The 11,844-nt window shown below is 42.3% G+C and overlaps 1 long non-coding RNA gene across 1 annotated transcript; it reads right to left on the reverse strand.

Annotated features, from left to right (window-relative positions):
• Positions 1–1,924: 1,924 nt before the first annotated feature.
• On the reverse strand, positions 1,925–3,032 carry LOC146365443 (uncharacterized). Its single transcript, XR_014798517.1, has 2 exons — positions 2,858–3,032; positions 1,925–2,505 (listed from the first exon to the last, which is right to left on the reverse strand). It is a non-coding gene; the product is annotated as an uncharacterized LOC146365443 (long non-coding RNA).
• Between the last annotated feature and the right edge of the window lie 8,812 nt (positions 3,033–11,844).

The raw sequence follows: 11,844 nt of genomic DNA on the forward strand, positions 1-11,844 counted from the left end.
CTTAGAGATGGTCCCCAGATCATCCAGAAACAAGCTGCTGCACCTGAAGAAAGTGGCTTCATGGAGGAAAGATCCTGACCTGAAGTGAGCTGCACGAGGTAGTTTGTGTCACGTGATCGGACGCGAATGCAAATCCAGTGAAGCGAACCTCCTATTGAATAAAAGAGGTCATATAGAAACTGAAAAAAAGCATAGAAAAAATAACATTTAAAAATAAAAACCCCAAAACAGACACAATTACAGATACATCCTGCTCGTGTAAGTGAGGGGAAGAGGAAACCAGCACGAGTCTCAAACATACACAGTATTATTTCACTGAAGGTTACGTCATCCTCACAGGCACACACACACTCATCTCTTCATCACTTAACATGCACGGATGTCATCTTCTCACTCAGCCTGTTTGTGTGTCGTTCGGCATTTTATTCACCGCAGCCAAGTGTGAAGGGCATGTGTACAGTATCAGCACTGCATACACTAAACTGAGGATTTGTTTCCATTTCCAGTCCGGCCCGCATTCAAAAAGATCGCTGTGTCTGTGCACATGTTTTTTGGAAGTTTGTTCACTGAGAGTCTCAAAACATGATGAGATACTTGAGTCTGCACTAACAGAGCAAACCACTGCACTCTTCAGCCTTCACATGAGAACAGCAGCTTCTCCGACCTCAGAGCTTCCAGGTGAAACCACAGCTATGGTGGAGGGATCACCGTATCCAGCATGTCAGAGCTGTTATTGATGAGCAGCAGAGTCTGAGTTCGTGTTTTAGACCCAGACATGTGGGATTAGATCTAACGGATACAACTGGTTCCGAGTGCACGAAACATGAAGCAACCAAGGCCTTCAAAGCCCATTCAGCCGCCCATCCTCACACAGGGGCGTCCTTTGAAGGCGGCAGGTGGAGGAGGAAGGGCATCAGTTCTTCACTCAGTCTCGGTCAATTACTTCTATTTGTCTTGACCTCACAGCCCTTTGTGTTCACAACATGGAGTCAGAGGGGTGATGTGGTTTCTGCTCGTCAACGGAAGGGAGAATTTTTTCACGTGTTTTCCCATCAAAGCAAACGAAAATAATTTATTTTTCATCTTATTTTCAATGGGGGAGGTTTTCGTCAACCAGCCCGTCTTCAAAAAGTAGTGACGTCACTACTTTTTGAAGACGGGCTGGTTTGTCTTTTTATTTTTTATTTTTTTATTTTTATTTTTATTTTTTTTAAGACAAATGGGTGAAACGGGAAGTTATCATCTAACAGTATCCAGTGATCCGGCTGCATCCATGGACCGTATGGAAGAGCGCACAGAGCAGACTCCGGCTGAAGAGAGTCAGTGAAGCTGGAGCTCAGCCTGCTGGGACGGTCTGTTGGCACGGAGCTTTCACAGCAGCCAGATTATGTCAGATACAGTCAGTAAACGCGCTCCAGCAGCACAATCACGGCCCACGGGTTCCGTTCAGCCGCTTGGATCAGCCAATTAAAAAAGAAAGAAAGAAACGTAAGCGTGTGTGACGGTGCATGCAGAAAGAGCGCAAAGAAATCCATGAAATTACAGCACAGAGGATTTAAAGACGTGGGGGGTTGTTTCCCCACTTTATTTATTCTTTTTAAATAAAAACATCCCATGAATTTTAGCTTTTAAGGCAACGTCCGTTACAAGCTGATAACGTGCATGCAGAACTTCCGACAGAAACTCCGTTTTATGCTCATGTTTAACCTGTAAAAACAGGATTACACGTTTCCCTTCACCTGGAACCAAATTTAGAGTCTGATACACCCCCGCACCTGATCCAGATGTGATGTTCTGCTCTTGGCTTGGCTTCACGTTTGAGGCTTCTGCACATTTTTCCTCTTATACGTCATGAAATCCAGGAAATTACACTCTTACAAAAACAAACAAACACCCCACCACAAATAAAACACTGGACTATATATTTTTTTTTTTACAATTTAAAGTTTAATTTCACAGGATTCACATGTCAAACATCAGATTTGCATCATTCTGAAAGTACAGAACTCATTTACATACAGTCGTTGTCAGACACATGAATACACATGTTTTCCACAGGGTTCAATATTTCTGAATTATCATCGAGCATGTTCCGTTACTGGCGGGAGGACAGGAGCAGGAGACCGTGTTGTGATTGGTTGAGTTTCAGAGTTGATGAAGAGCAGGATGCGGAAAGGAGCAGGGCGCGCCCCGGGCCGCATCGCGCCCCGAGCCGCGTCGCGCTCGTTTCGCCCGCTCAACACAGTAAATAGTTAAGCTCCCTACTTTATGTGATTTCCTTTTTCTGCCTTTTATTAAACACTAACGTTGTGTCCCCTGCCGGCTTCCGAATGTCCAGCGCGGATCAGATCATCCGGACCAGCCGTGCAGGAGAACCGTGGACAGAAGCAGCGGAGCGACGAGCAGCGTTAAGGCGGCGGGACTCCCGCTGGCGCTCCCCGTCGGTTTGGCTGTAGTCGCGTTCTGGGTGTTGGTGCCTCCGCTTTTATCTTTTGCCTCGGTCACCTGCAAAATATGAGATAACCACATGAGTTTAACGAATAGACACTGCACCAGGACACAGGAGTCACTCTCATCATCACCGCCTTCAGCTCAAATTGAATTATTCACACACTTCACTCCAGACTCCACACTCCCCCCCCCACTTCAGGTTTTAAATCAAAGTCTGTCAGAGAATCTTTCGTCTCCATTTCTGCCAAACACTGAACTAAATTCTGAGCTGAAGCTGCAGACAGCTGCTGCTCTGGCAGTTGTGCATTTAATTATGCGCAAACAAGCTGCGTTAAGCACGGCAGTTTGCGCCTCTTCTGTGTGGGAAAATGTGCAAAAAGATGTTTTAAACACGGGCTGAACTGACCTGGGAGGTGAGATGGAGAGCCAGCAGCAGGACTGCGACGAAAACGATGCTTAGCTTCTTCATGCTGATGTGATGGAAAACTGCTGCGTGCGATGGAGGAAAGGCAATTGAAACAGGAGGCGCGCAGTCGCACCTTTTATAGCCCCCACCCAACCGACACAGAAAACTGCCTTCATCATGCTGCTTTCAGGCGCTGTCGGAGATAGAGCTGCTCAAGGAGCAGAAGACAGCATAATATAATGCTATACAATGTTTAATTAAAACAGTGTTTTAAGCACCCTGGGATCGTCTTTCACACCAAATCCCCCGAATAACTCAAGACAAAGTAGCACAATTATGCAATGGTTCTCAGTTGTTTGTTTTTTGCTTTCCCAGCCATTATAACTACATGTTTGTTCCGTGTGTTTGTTTGTTTGTTTTTTAAATAACCATCATTTTTCCTTGTGCCACGTTAAGGGGACACCCTGCATCATTCTTTGTTTAGTCTTTTTTTCCCTTTCAATCTAATGGGATCTTCCAAAACGTCAACATGCATGGTTTCACGTCTCAAATGAAAATGGAGGATGCTATTCGTGCTGAAGCAACGTACCAGACACTCACAGAAATCTGTAAGATCTGTGAATGGAAGCAGTCTTTGTTCTCGAGCCCACACATACGGTGGCCCCTATAGACAAAGCAGTACAAACTCCAAAACACATGCAAATTCCAAAACACAACGGAAGTGCTCCAGGACGCTAGGGGCAGTGTTGAGCTTTTGTTACCTAGTAACTACACAAGCCAGGAAGTACCAATGACCAGATTTGGGCTGTATCCCAATTCAGGGTCTGCAGCCTTAAAGGCCGCATTTTAAGGCCGATTACGTCACAGCGACACGACGAAGGCTGTCCCAATTCGAAGGCTGCTCGAAATGCGGCCCTCAAATGCGTCCTTAATTTCCCTGAATTTTAAGGATGGGCCCAACATATCCCAGATTTCATAGCGCGGCGGTGGTGTGGATAATTTTGCCGAAAAAAAAACGGCGGAAGCGGAGCCGCCGAAGAGTAAACTTTCAGAAGTAAGTACTGAATATTATGTCACTTATTTATGCGCAAATGTTTTTATAATGAAGAACATTAAAACATTACTGTTGGCCACATGTCGGGAAAGTTATGTGACATTAGCGATGTTTGTACTAACTTGGTTTTAAAGCCTTTACTTCAAAATATACGCCGTTCAATAGTTGACTTTAATCTTACAGAGAATCTGATGATTTTGTGGATAATTAAAGTCAGTCATATATCCACAAACACAACAAGCTGAAAGTCAGTGATGCTGCTCGGTTTGCAGTCCTGAATATCACGGCACAAGCAGGATTCACTGCACTGTTAATGTTAGCTATGTTATATTGCTGCCTCTGTTCGGTGGTGTCGAGCCAAACGGACTTTAACGTGTGTTTGAACGAGCTGACGGTTCACTCGTTAAGCTGAAAGAAAGATGCTTTAATCACAGGAGTCACACATGTGTCCACTGCACCATCTGGGAACTCTTTTTGTTTCGTAATAACACAAACACTAAATCCTCCTCCTCTGGTGCTGTTTTGTAGCAGTGTATACACCTGAGACTGTCACCTGTCTGTCTGTCCTGCACACTCTCTCTTTTTCTTTCTCTCTGATTGTGTAATAAAAGTATGAACATTCATTTATAAGTCACACTTGTGTTTGAATCCTGCAGCTTATCACACATTTGATTTCCATGTGTGACAACTGCAAGTGTCCAGAGTGAGGACAGACTGAGGGACCCACTGCTGCACATCATCTGTGAGGCTTTGCATCCCTGATGATCCACCAGGACAAACTCAGCAGTGTGTGAGGAAGAGGAGGAGGAAGAGCCAGCAGCAGCTGACAGATGGAGAGAATAGACAGACTGTTCCCTGTTTTTGAAGGACTGCTAGGAAAGTTTAACATACCTGTCTGTCCTGAATCAGTCTTATTAGGTAATGTTCAAATAATTTTATCCTCCCAGTGTTTTCAGTGTGGGAGAAAGTACTCAGGGCCTTCAAGTTACACACTATGAAAGGCAGCAACAAGTTTAATATTCAGAAACCTAAAGTATGTATCAGCAGCAGAATGGAGCTAAAAATAAATGTTTGTTTCAGTTCTATGAAGCTTTGAGTATTTTGCATTAGTAGCACTGCTGTGTTTGTTGCATCATATTGCTGTAATGGTTTATATGCTTTATATATTCTGAGGTAAGTTGATCTATAGTGTTACATCATATTTTATAAGGATGTTATGTGTTTGTAGACTTTCTGCCCAGTTTGACCCATTTAGCAGAAGTCAGCCTGTTTAAGGCTCTGATATCTATTCTGTATGACTTAAAGCAGTTATGACATGGTCTGATTTTCTCACCCAATAAAGGAATATTTAATATATCAGTCTACTCTTCATTTTATCAGAAACAGTTATCACAGCTTGTACATTTTCTTTTTATAAATATATGTAAGCAATGAGCCAAATTTAGTAATGCCAACATACTGAAGAAACAACATTTGTCTCTTATATATGATCAGAGATGGGCAGTAACGCGTTACTGTAATCCGATTACTTTTTTCAAGTAACGAGTAAAGTAAGGGATTACTATCGCAAAAACGGTAATTAGATTACCGTTACTTTCCCGTAGGAACGCTGCGTTACTGCGTTACTAAAACCGTGATTTTTTTTTTGCGAGAATGTCTCATGACAGTGACGTAAGCGAGTGCGACGTTCGTGACAACAGCTGTGTGCAGATCAACAATGGATAATATATGGAGTGCGGGAGAGAGTATGAGCGTGCAGCGTTTAAAGCTTGGAAGTACTGACCTTACTTTAAGTTTGATTCCATAAAAAGTGACAAAAACATTACAGCGAAAAAAAAACCCCTAAACTTCCAAGCAAGCACCGAGTGCGCTACCACGTAATGGGAAATTCACAGAGAAACTCGCGGATTCTTCCACTGACCGCTGCGGCACACCTGCACCAGGATAAACCTCCGCCTACCCTACTCCTGCTTTACAGGTGAAAATAGAGCAAAAGGACCGCTAGTCTTTGACTTTATTTATTTTCTGCTGTGTTTTACTTGCATCTATTTGAAAGTCTGAGTGTAAACACACAAAAATAATTATTTTATGTGCTGGAATGTGCAGAAAATAGGTTTAAATATTAAACAAATTTCTTCCAGTCAGAGAAACAAGTTTTAAAAAGGGACCTTTCCATTTGATTACATTTTGTATGATGGATTATGTAGAAAAAGTAGAATTGGGCTGAAAGATCTATCGCTTTATCACCTATTCAGGTTGTAAATCGTGTTTTTAAAAAGTAACTAAGTAACTAAGTAATTAATTACTTTTGAAAATAAGTAATCAGTAAAGTAACGGGATTACTTTTTGGGGGAGGTAATCAGTAATTAGTTACTGATTACTTTTTTCAAGTAACTTGACCAACACTGTTTATGATACACCTATATATGCACTGTCAAAGACACTTGTCTTTGAGTGAAGATTTAAGGTGATAAGACTCAGATACTTATCAAATCACACAAAGCTCTTGTAGAAACAAACAAACAAATTAACAAAATATGTTCTCCTTCATTTCTGTCAAACAAAGTTGTATGACACGTTTCCAGCGGTTAGTATCATGGTTGCTAGGCAACCTGGAAGCGAGACGGAGACTAGACCATCCCATACAGACAAACTTGCCGTTTATTTTGCAAATCGAGCTCAACACTGCCCCTAGCGTCCTGGAGCACTTCCGTTGTGTTTTGGAGTTTGCAAGTGTTTTGGAGTTTGTACGTGCTTTGTCTCTAGGGGCCACCGTACACACATGCCCAAAATTATAAGACTTCCAGAATAAAACTTTTAACCCCACAAAATTTGGATTTTTGTTCTACAGCTTCATTATCTTACCCCATTATTTCTCAATGAGCTCGAGAGCACCCCCAGTGGAAAAGGTCCACAGAGTAGGAGTTCTTGGTTAGTCCACATTGTATATTCAGTCTATAGCAAATAACCAAACAGCTTATTCTGCATTGTGAGCATCATCGTCTGTAGCCTGCTCCATTGTAAAGCGCTTTGAGTGCTCAGATGAGTAGAAAAGCGCTATATAAGAACCAGTCCATTTACCATTATACACTGGTAAAAAAAATAATAATAATAATAATTAAAGTAGCGTTCAAAGTTCATCAGATTTCAGTGGGGTATAAATCATGCTGAATACCTGCACTGATGTGTACTGGGTCATGTGTCAGGAATGAAAGGATGCCAAGAAATTAAAATGAGTAGCCTGCAGAGGGCACATACCTACAGACACCTGAAAATCAGAGTGAAAACACACGGAGGGACAATGTCAGTGGCCTCCGTCTGTAAAATCATTCCCGACTTGGAGGTTGTCTCACTTTTAGCCCTCTGGTGCACTTGTTGTTAATTTCATTAGCACCAAAGCAGCTTAAACTGATTAGCATCCTCCTCCGCTACTTGACAGCCCAGATCTATATCCCAGAAGTTTAACTTGATCCTCTGATCGGAAAATGCTTCTTTAATTTGTTTGTATTAAGCAGGGATATAGGTTTTGAATTTTTCCTTTAATTTGTCATCTAAGGCTTCGATTTAACTCACGATAGATAAATGACGACCTCTAGTGGTCAGTCGCTGTCATTGCCGCTTCAGATTCTCCTACCACCCAGCGGGACTGTGTGCGTTTAAAGCTGGAGGGTGCTGAGGTGTCTCCGTGTATCACAGGGACCGCTCAGACCCAATGGTTTGGAGGTCAAGTTAGAGAGAAAAGGTCAAGATGGTTGGTATCATCATCGTCATCAGCATCATCACCACGGTTGAAAACCAGGAAGTTGACAGTCCAGTTTCCAAACATGTCAGAGTACTGGCTTCTGAAGTGTGTGAGCCGCCCGGAAGCATTTTAAACACTTTGATTTCTAGTTGTTATTACTAATAATTACTGGTAGTAGCCATTGTAGTATTATCCGGTTAAAATAAAGGTTACATAAATAACCTTTATCGTTATAATAGAAAAAAACCGCATCTTTACGTTTAAATAAGGAAATACAGTCTTAGAGTATGTCTGCCCATTAGAGGGCGCCAGAGAGATATGTGGCATTTTATAAGCTACAAAATCAAAGACGAGGAAATAAAAAGCAATAAAGGAGATTAGAGACAATAATACTGTAAATAAACCCTGTTGTGACACGAGTCTCTCCGCTTCTATTCTGAAGGACTCACAGCAGAAAAAGCGAGTGTGTTATTGTGTCAATAATGTACACACACACACACACACACACACACACAAAAGGAGGTCCCTAAACTGCGTAAAATAACCCAACTACGAACCGCTGAGAGCTTAATGACGGCGTGTCTTCAGCTTACTGTAGACTTAGTCACAGGTGATAAATGTCTGAGATCATTCCAAACAGATGCACATGCTATGAGAACATCCGCAAAGGCAACAGAAAAGGACCCAAGCCAAACTCAACTCTTGCACAATATGACAAAAAGTGTCCTGTAGGTTTCACACTACATTTATTCTTTTACAAATGTCTTCAAGAGTTCAGCTAAACACAGATCTCCACTTGTTTTCTACAACGCAGGGAAACAATATTCCACATTTTTATCCAATCGCTCAGATTTATTTTGCACAAACATGTAAACCCGGTTGCTAATCTACAAATCAACACACTGAACATATCGTGTCATTTCCAGCAGACTGAGCTGTCATGTATTAGTGAACGTCAACCGAAAATTAAGAAACTTTGGCCACAAACATCTGAATGTACAGAAACACAAAAGCTTCAAAGAGCCATTTTAAACAAGTACAGGAAGTAATTTTATTTAAACTCAAGTCTGTATCTGCACAGAGCCTTCGACATGCATGTTTGTACATTACAACCTTTTTTGTAAAAGAAATAACCAGAATAAATAAACGAATTAAACTTGTCCTGTTTTTCTAAACTGGTTAAATAATTTAGTAGTAGTAAGTACGCCTGAGTATTTAGAGCAGTACAAACAAACGTTTGCTCGTGCCTGACTAGCAGCAAGCTCAGTCTAAAACAATCCACACCGTGTACTTCAGAGTTTTTGTTTAAAATGTCTGAACAGTCTCAGGTTCCAGTTTTTACAGGATGTAGTGACAGGCTGAACATGTTGCATCAGTGCAGCATGTTTAAAAAGGGAACTTTATGATCATATAGACAACAAATTACTCATCATGGCTGAGGTGCTGCTTCTCTTTTTGTTCTTATTCTTGGTGAAATCTCTACATCATCTACTGTACAGCGTCGATATAATCCTTTATAACGTCGACTGAGCTGAGTCAGGCATCCTGCAAACCACCAGATTGCTAATTTTGCTGGCTAACCCCGTTTCTTCTTCAGAGTCATCACCATATATAAGGTCAAATACGAGTCCTGACAGTGCTGACCCTGTAACAGCTGGGATGGGTGCCAGCAACGCTGAATTAGAAAAGGAAGGAAATGAACGGATGGAATTCCGAGTTTTCGTGTAATCTAGTGGTAGGAGCCACACCAGAGGGAAGAATCATGACACAGAGTGCATACTGTGTTCCCACTGCACCCCTTAGTGTCACCACAGTGGATCCTCTGCCATCATCTCATTGGATGCTCAGCATCAGAGATGAAAGATAATCAGGTTGGCACAGTTGTTGGGTTATGTCTTTGTTGTACTGCAGCATGTTGAACAAAAATTAAAAGCTACACTTTCACTGAGTGTAGGCCCTCCAGGCCGGCCCATCACTCCAAAGTGGGTCGACCCACCGGGAAAACCCCCAGTATGTCAGATTGCAGCCCTGCCTAGCATCCTCCTCTGCACAGTTTCCACTGGTGACCAACACCAGGTCTCTTTAACCCCGACTGATCCAGCACGGAGATGTTATTATTGATGATCCACGTTTGATGTGAATGCCCGACTGCCTCAGTTAAGGTCAGAGGTCATGATTCAACTGTAAAAAAAGACTGTGGGAGAGTCCAAGAAGGAAACCACTGCTGACCAAAAAGATCACAAAAGCTCATCTCACATCTGCTAACAAACATCTGGATGATACCCGAGACTTCAGTGACATATTCTGAGGACTGATGAGACAGAGGCTGAACCATTTCCTGTTAGATTTGCGTCAGACCCACAGCGTTTTATAAAGGGAACATCCCAGCAGCAGGCAGACACTGTGGTGATGTGATGGTGTGGGATGCAGTGTGACTGAGGGAATTGTGCTCTCCACCAGGAAACCCTGAAGGAGGATGTCTGCCCATCAGCTCAGTCATTGTCCTGGTGTATATTCATTTCACACAGGACTGGCAGGTTTGGACAACTTTGTTTTAACAAAGAAAATCTGCATTAAAACAAAAACACCACGTTGTATTCACTGACTTTCTCCAACACTGTACATCATGCGGATTTATTAGCAGGACTGATTTCTGAATGTTACGATACTGACTTTACCCACAGCCTCGCAGTAACATCATCGTACCCTCATCATATCTCCAGGTTTTTGAGGGAAATGCAACCTCAGATAAACAATTTACAAAATGCAGAAGCACCGTCTGAAACACTGAGTCTGCACCATCATCAGCTCAGAAAACCACTTTCAGCAGCAATAGCTTGAAGTACTGGTTTTCTGTGTTACTTTATAAGGCTCGCACATCATTCTGGAGGAAATTTTACTTCTGCTTTACATCATTGCTTCATTCAAGGTCAGTGGTTTGTGTTAGTGCAACCCAGGCTTCAGCTGCCGCCAACACTTTAGTACACAGGAGCTCACGGCCCGCACCACTGCAAGGTGCCCAGATCATCAGCTGTGCTGAGTTTTTCTTGAAACACGCGCTCCGAATTACGGGCAAACGCCTCCACTTTGTGTGAAAGGACAGATTTCTTTCTCTTCTCAGTTTTTACAGAGAAGAGAAAGACTTTTTTTAGAGAGAGGGGAAGTGCTGATTGGGCCGTATCATGGGGGCATAATTAGCAAATTATCTTAAAAGTATTTCTTTGGCTCATGACTTCCTCGTTTACTTCATCTTGGGTTTGATTATTTATTTTAATTAACTGCTAAACTAACTGTTGGTTATGTTACTTACCAGATGATTTTTTGAATATTTATTTCCCCCTTGTGTATTGAACCGGTGTGATCAGCCAACATTTAAGTTTCCTTTATTTCCTGTGTGTTAGGCTGCTGTTATTCTGTCGAGCAGTCAGTTTGGAGGCTTGAGTTCAGGGCCTGCTGTTGTTAGTTTACTTTGGATATTTCTACATTTTGGGGTAAATAAAACCCACTTTTTCCCTAATCACCACTAACTCACACTGACCTTGAGGTGAATTTCCTGGGAGTTCTGAGAAAACTGTCAGCCTCTTGAAAGTCTCCCACTCACGGATAATCTCTCACTGCAGAATGATGATCTTTGTTCTTATGAACAGACTGAGTGTTGGTCTCTAACATCACTACTGACGTTGTGTCAACACACCTAAATGTTGCAGATCTGCTAACTGGTCTGACAGAGGTGCTCACACCTGATGAGGACCAGTTAATGGAGTGTGTTTGATTAGCAGCACCGGGCTCATAGTTACCCTCATAATGAAGCAGCAAGGCTGGACTTTGGCTTCATGTTTGTGAAATAATGGTGACACATCATGTAATATGTTGTTCATTTGAAGCTGTATTTACTTAACTGATCAAACCTTTAAACCACCACATATCAAATAATCAGCATCGTCACATTTATCAGACTCCTCACACTGTTTTCAGCGCTGTGACTGAAACCTGCTTTATTTTTTCAGTTCATCCTCCCTCCCTCATTGGGTCTTACTTTCACCTGTGATCTACACCTGTCCATTATTCCCCAGCCACACCCCTGCATCCTGTCACAGTGTACACACTCCGTGTAGGGGAGACCGGGGATAGTTGTAACATTTTTCACATTTCTGTCTGTAAATTGGAGCTCTTTTAAGGTAGTGGATTCAA

This window comes from Perissodus microlepis, chromosome 19, assembly GCF_051167445.1.
Source record: "Perissodus microlepis isolate ML-2025 ecotype Zambia chromosome 19, ASM5116744v1, whole genome shotgun sequence".
NCBI classification, from domain to species: domain Eukaryota; kingdom Metazoa; phylum Chordata; class Actinopteri; order Cichliformes; family Cichlidae; genus Perissodus; species Perissodus microlepis.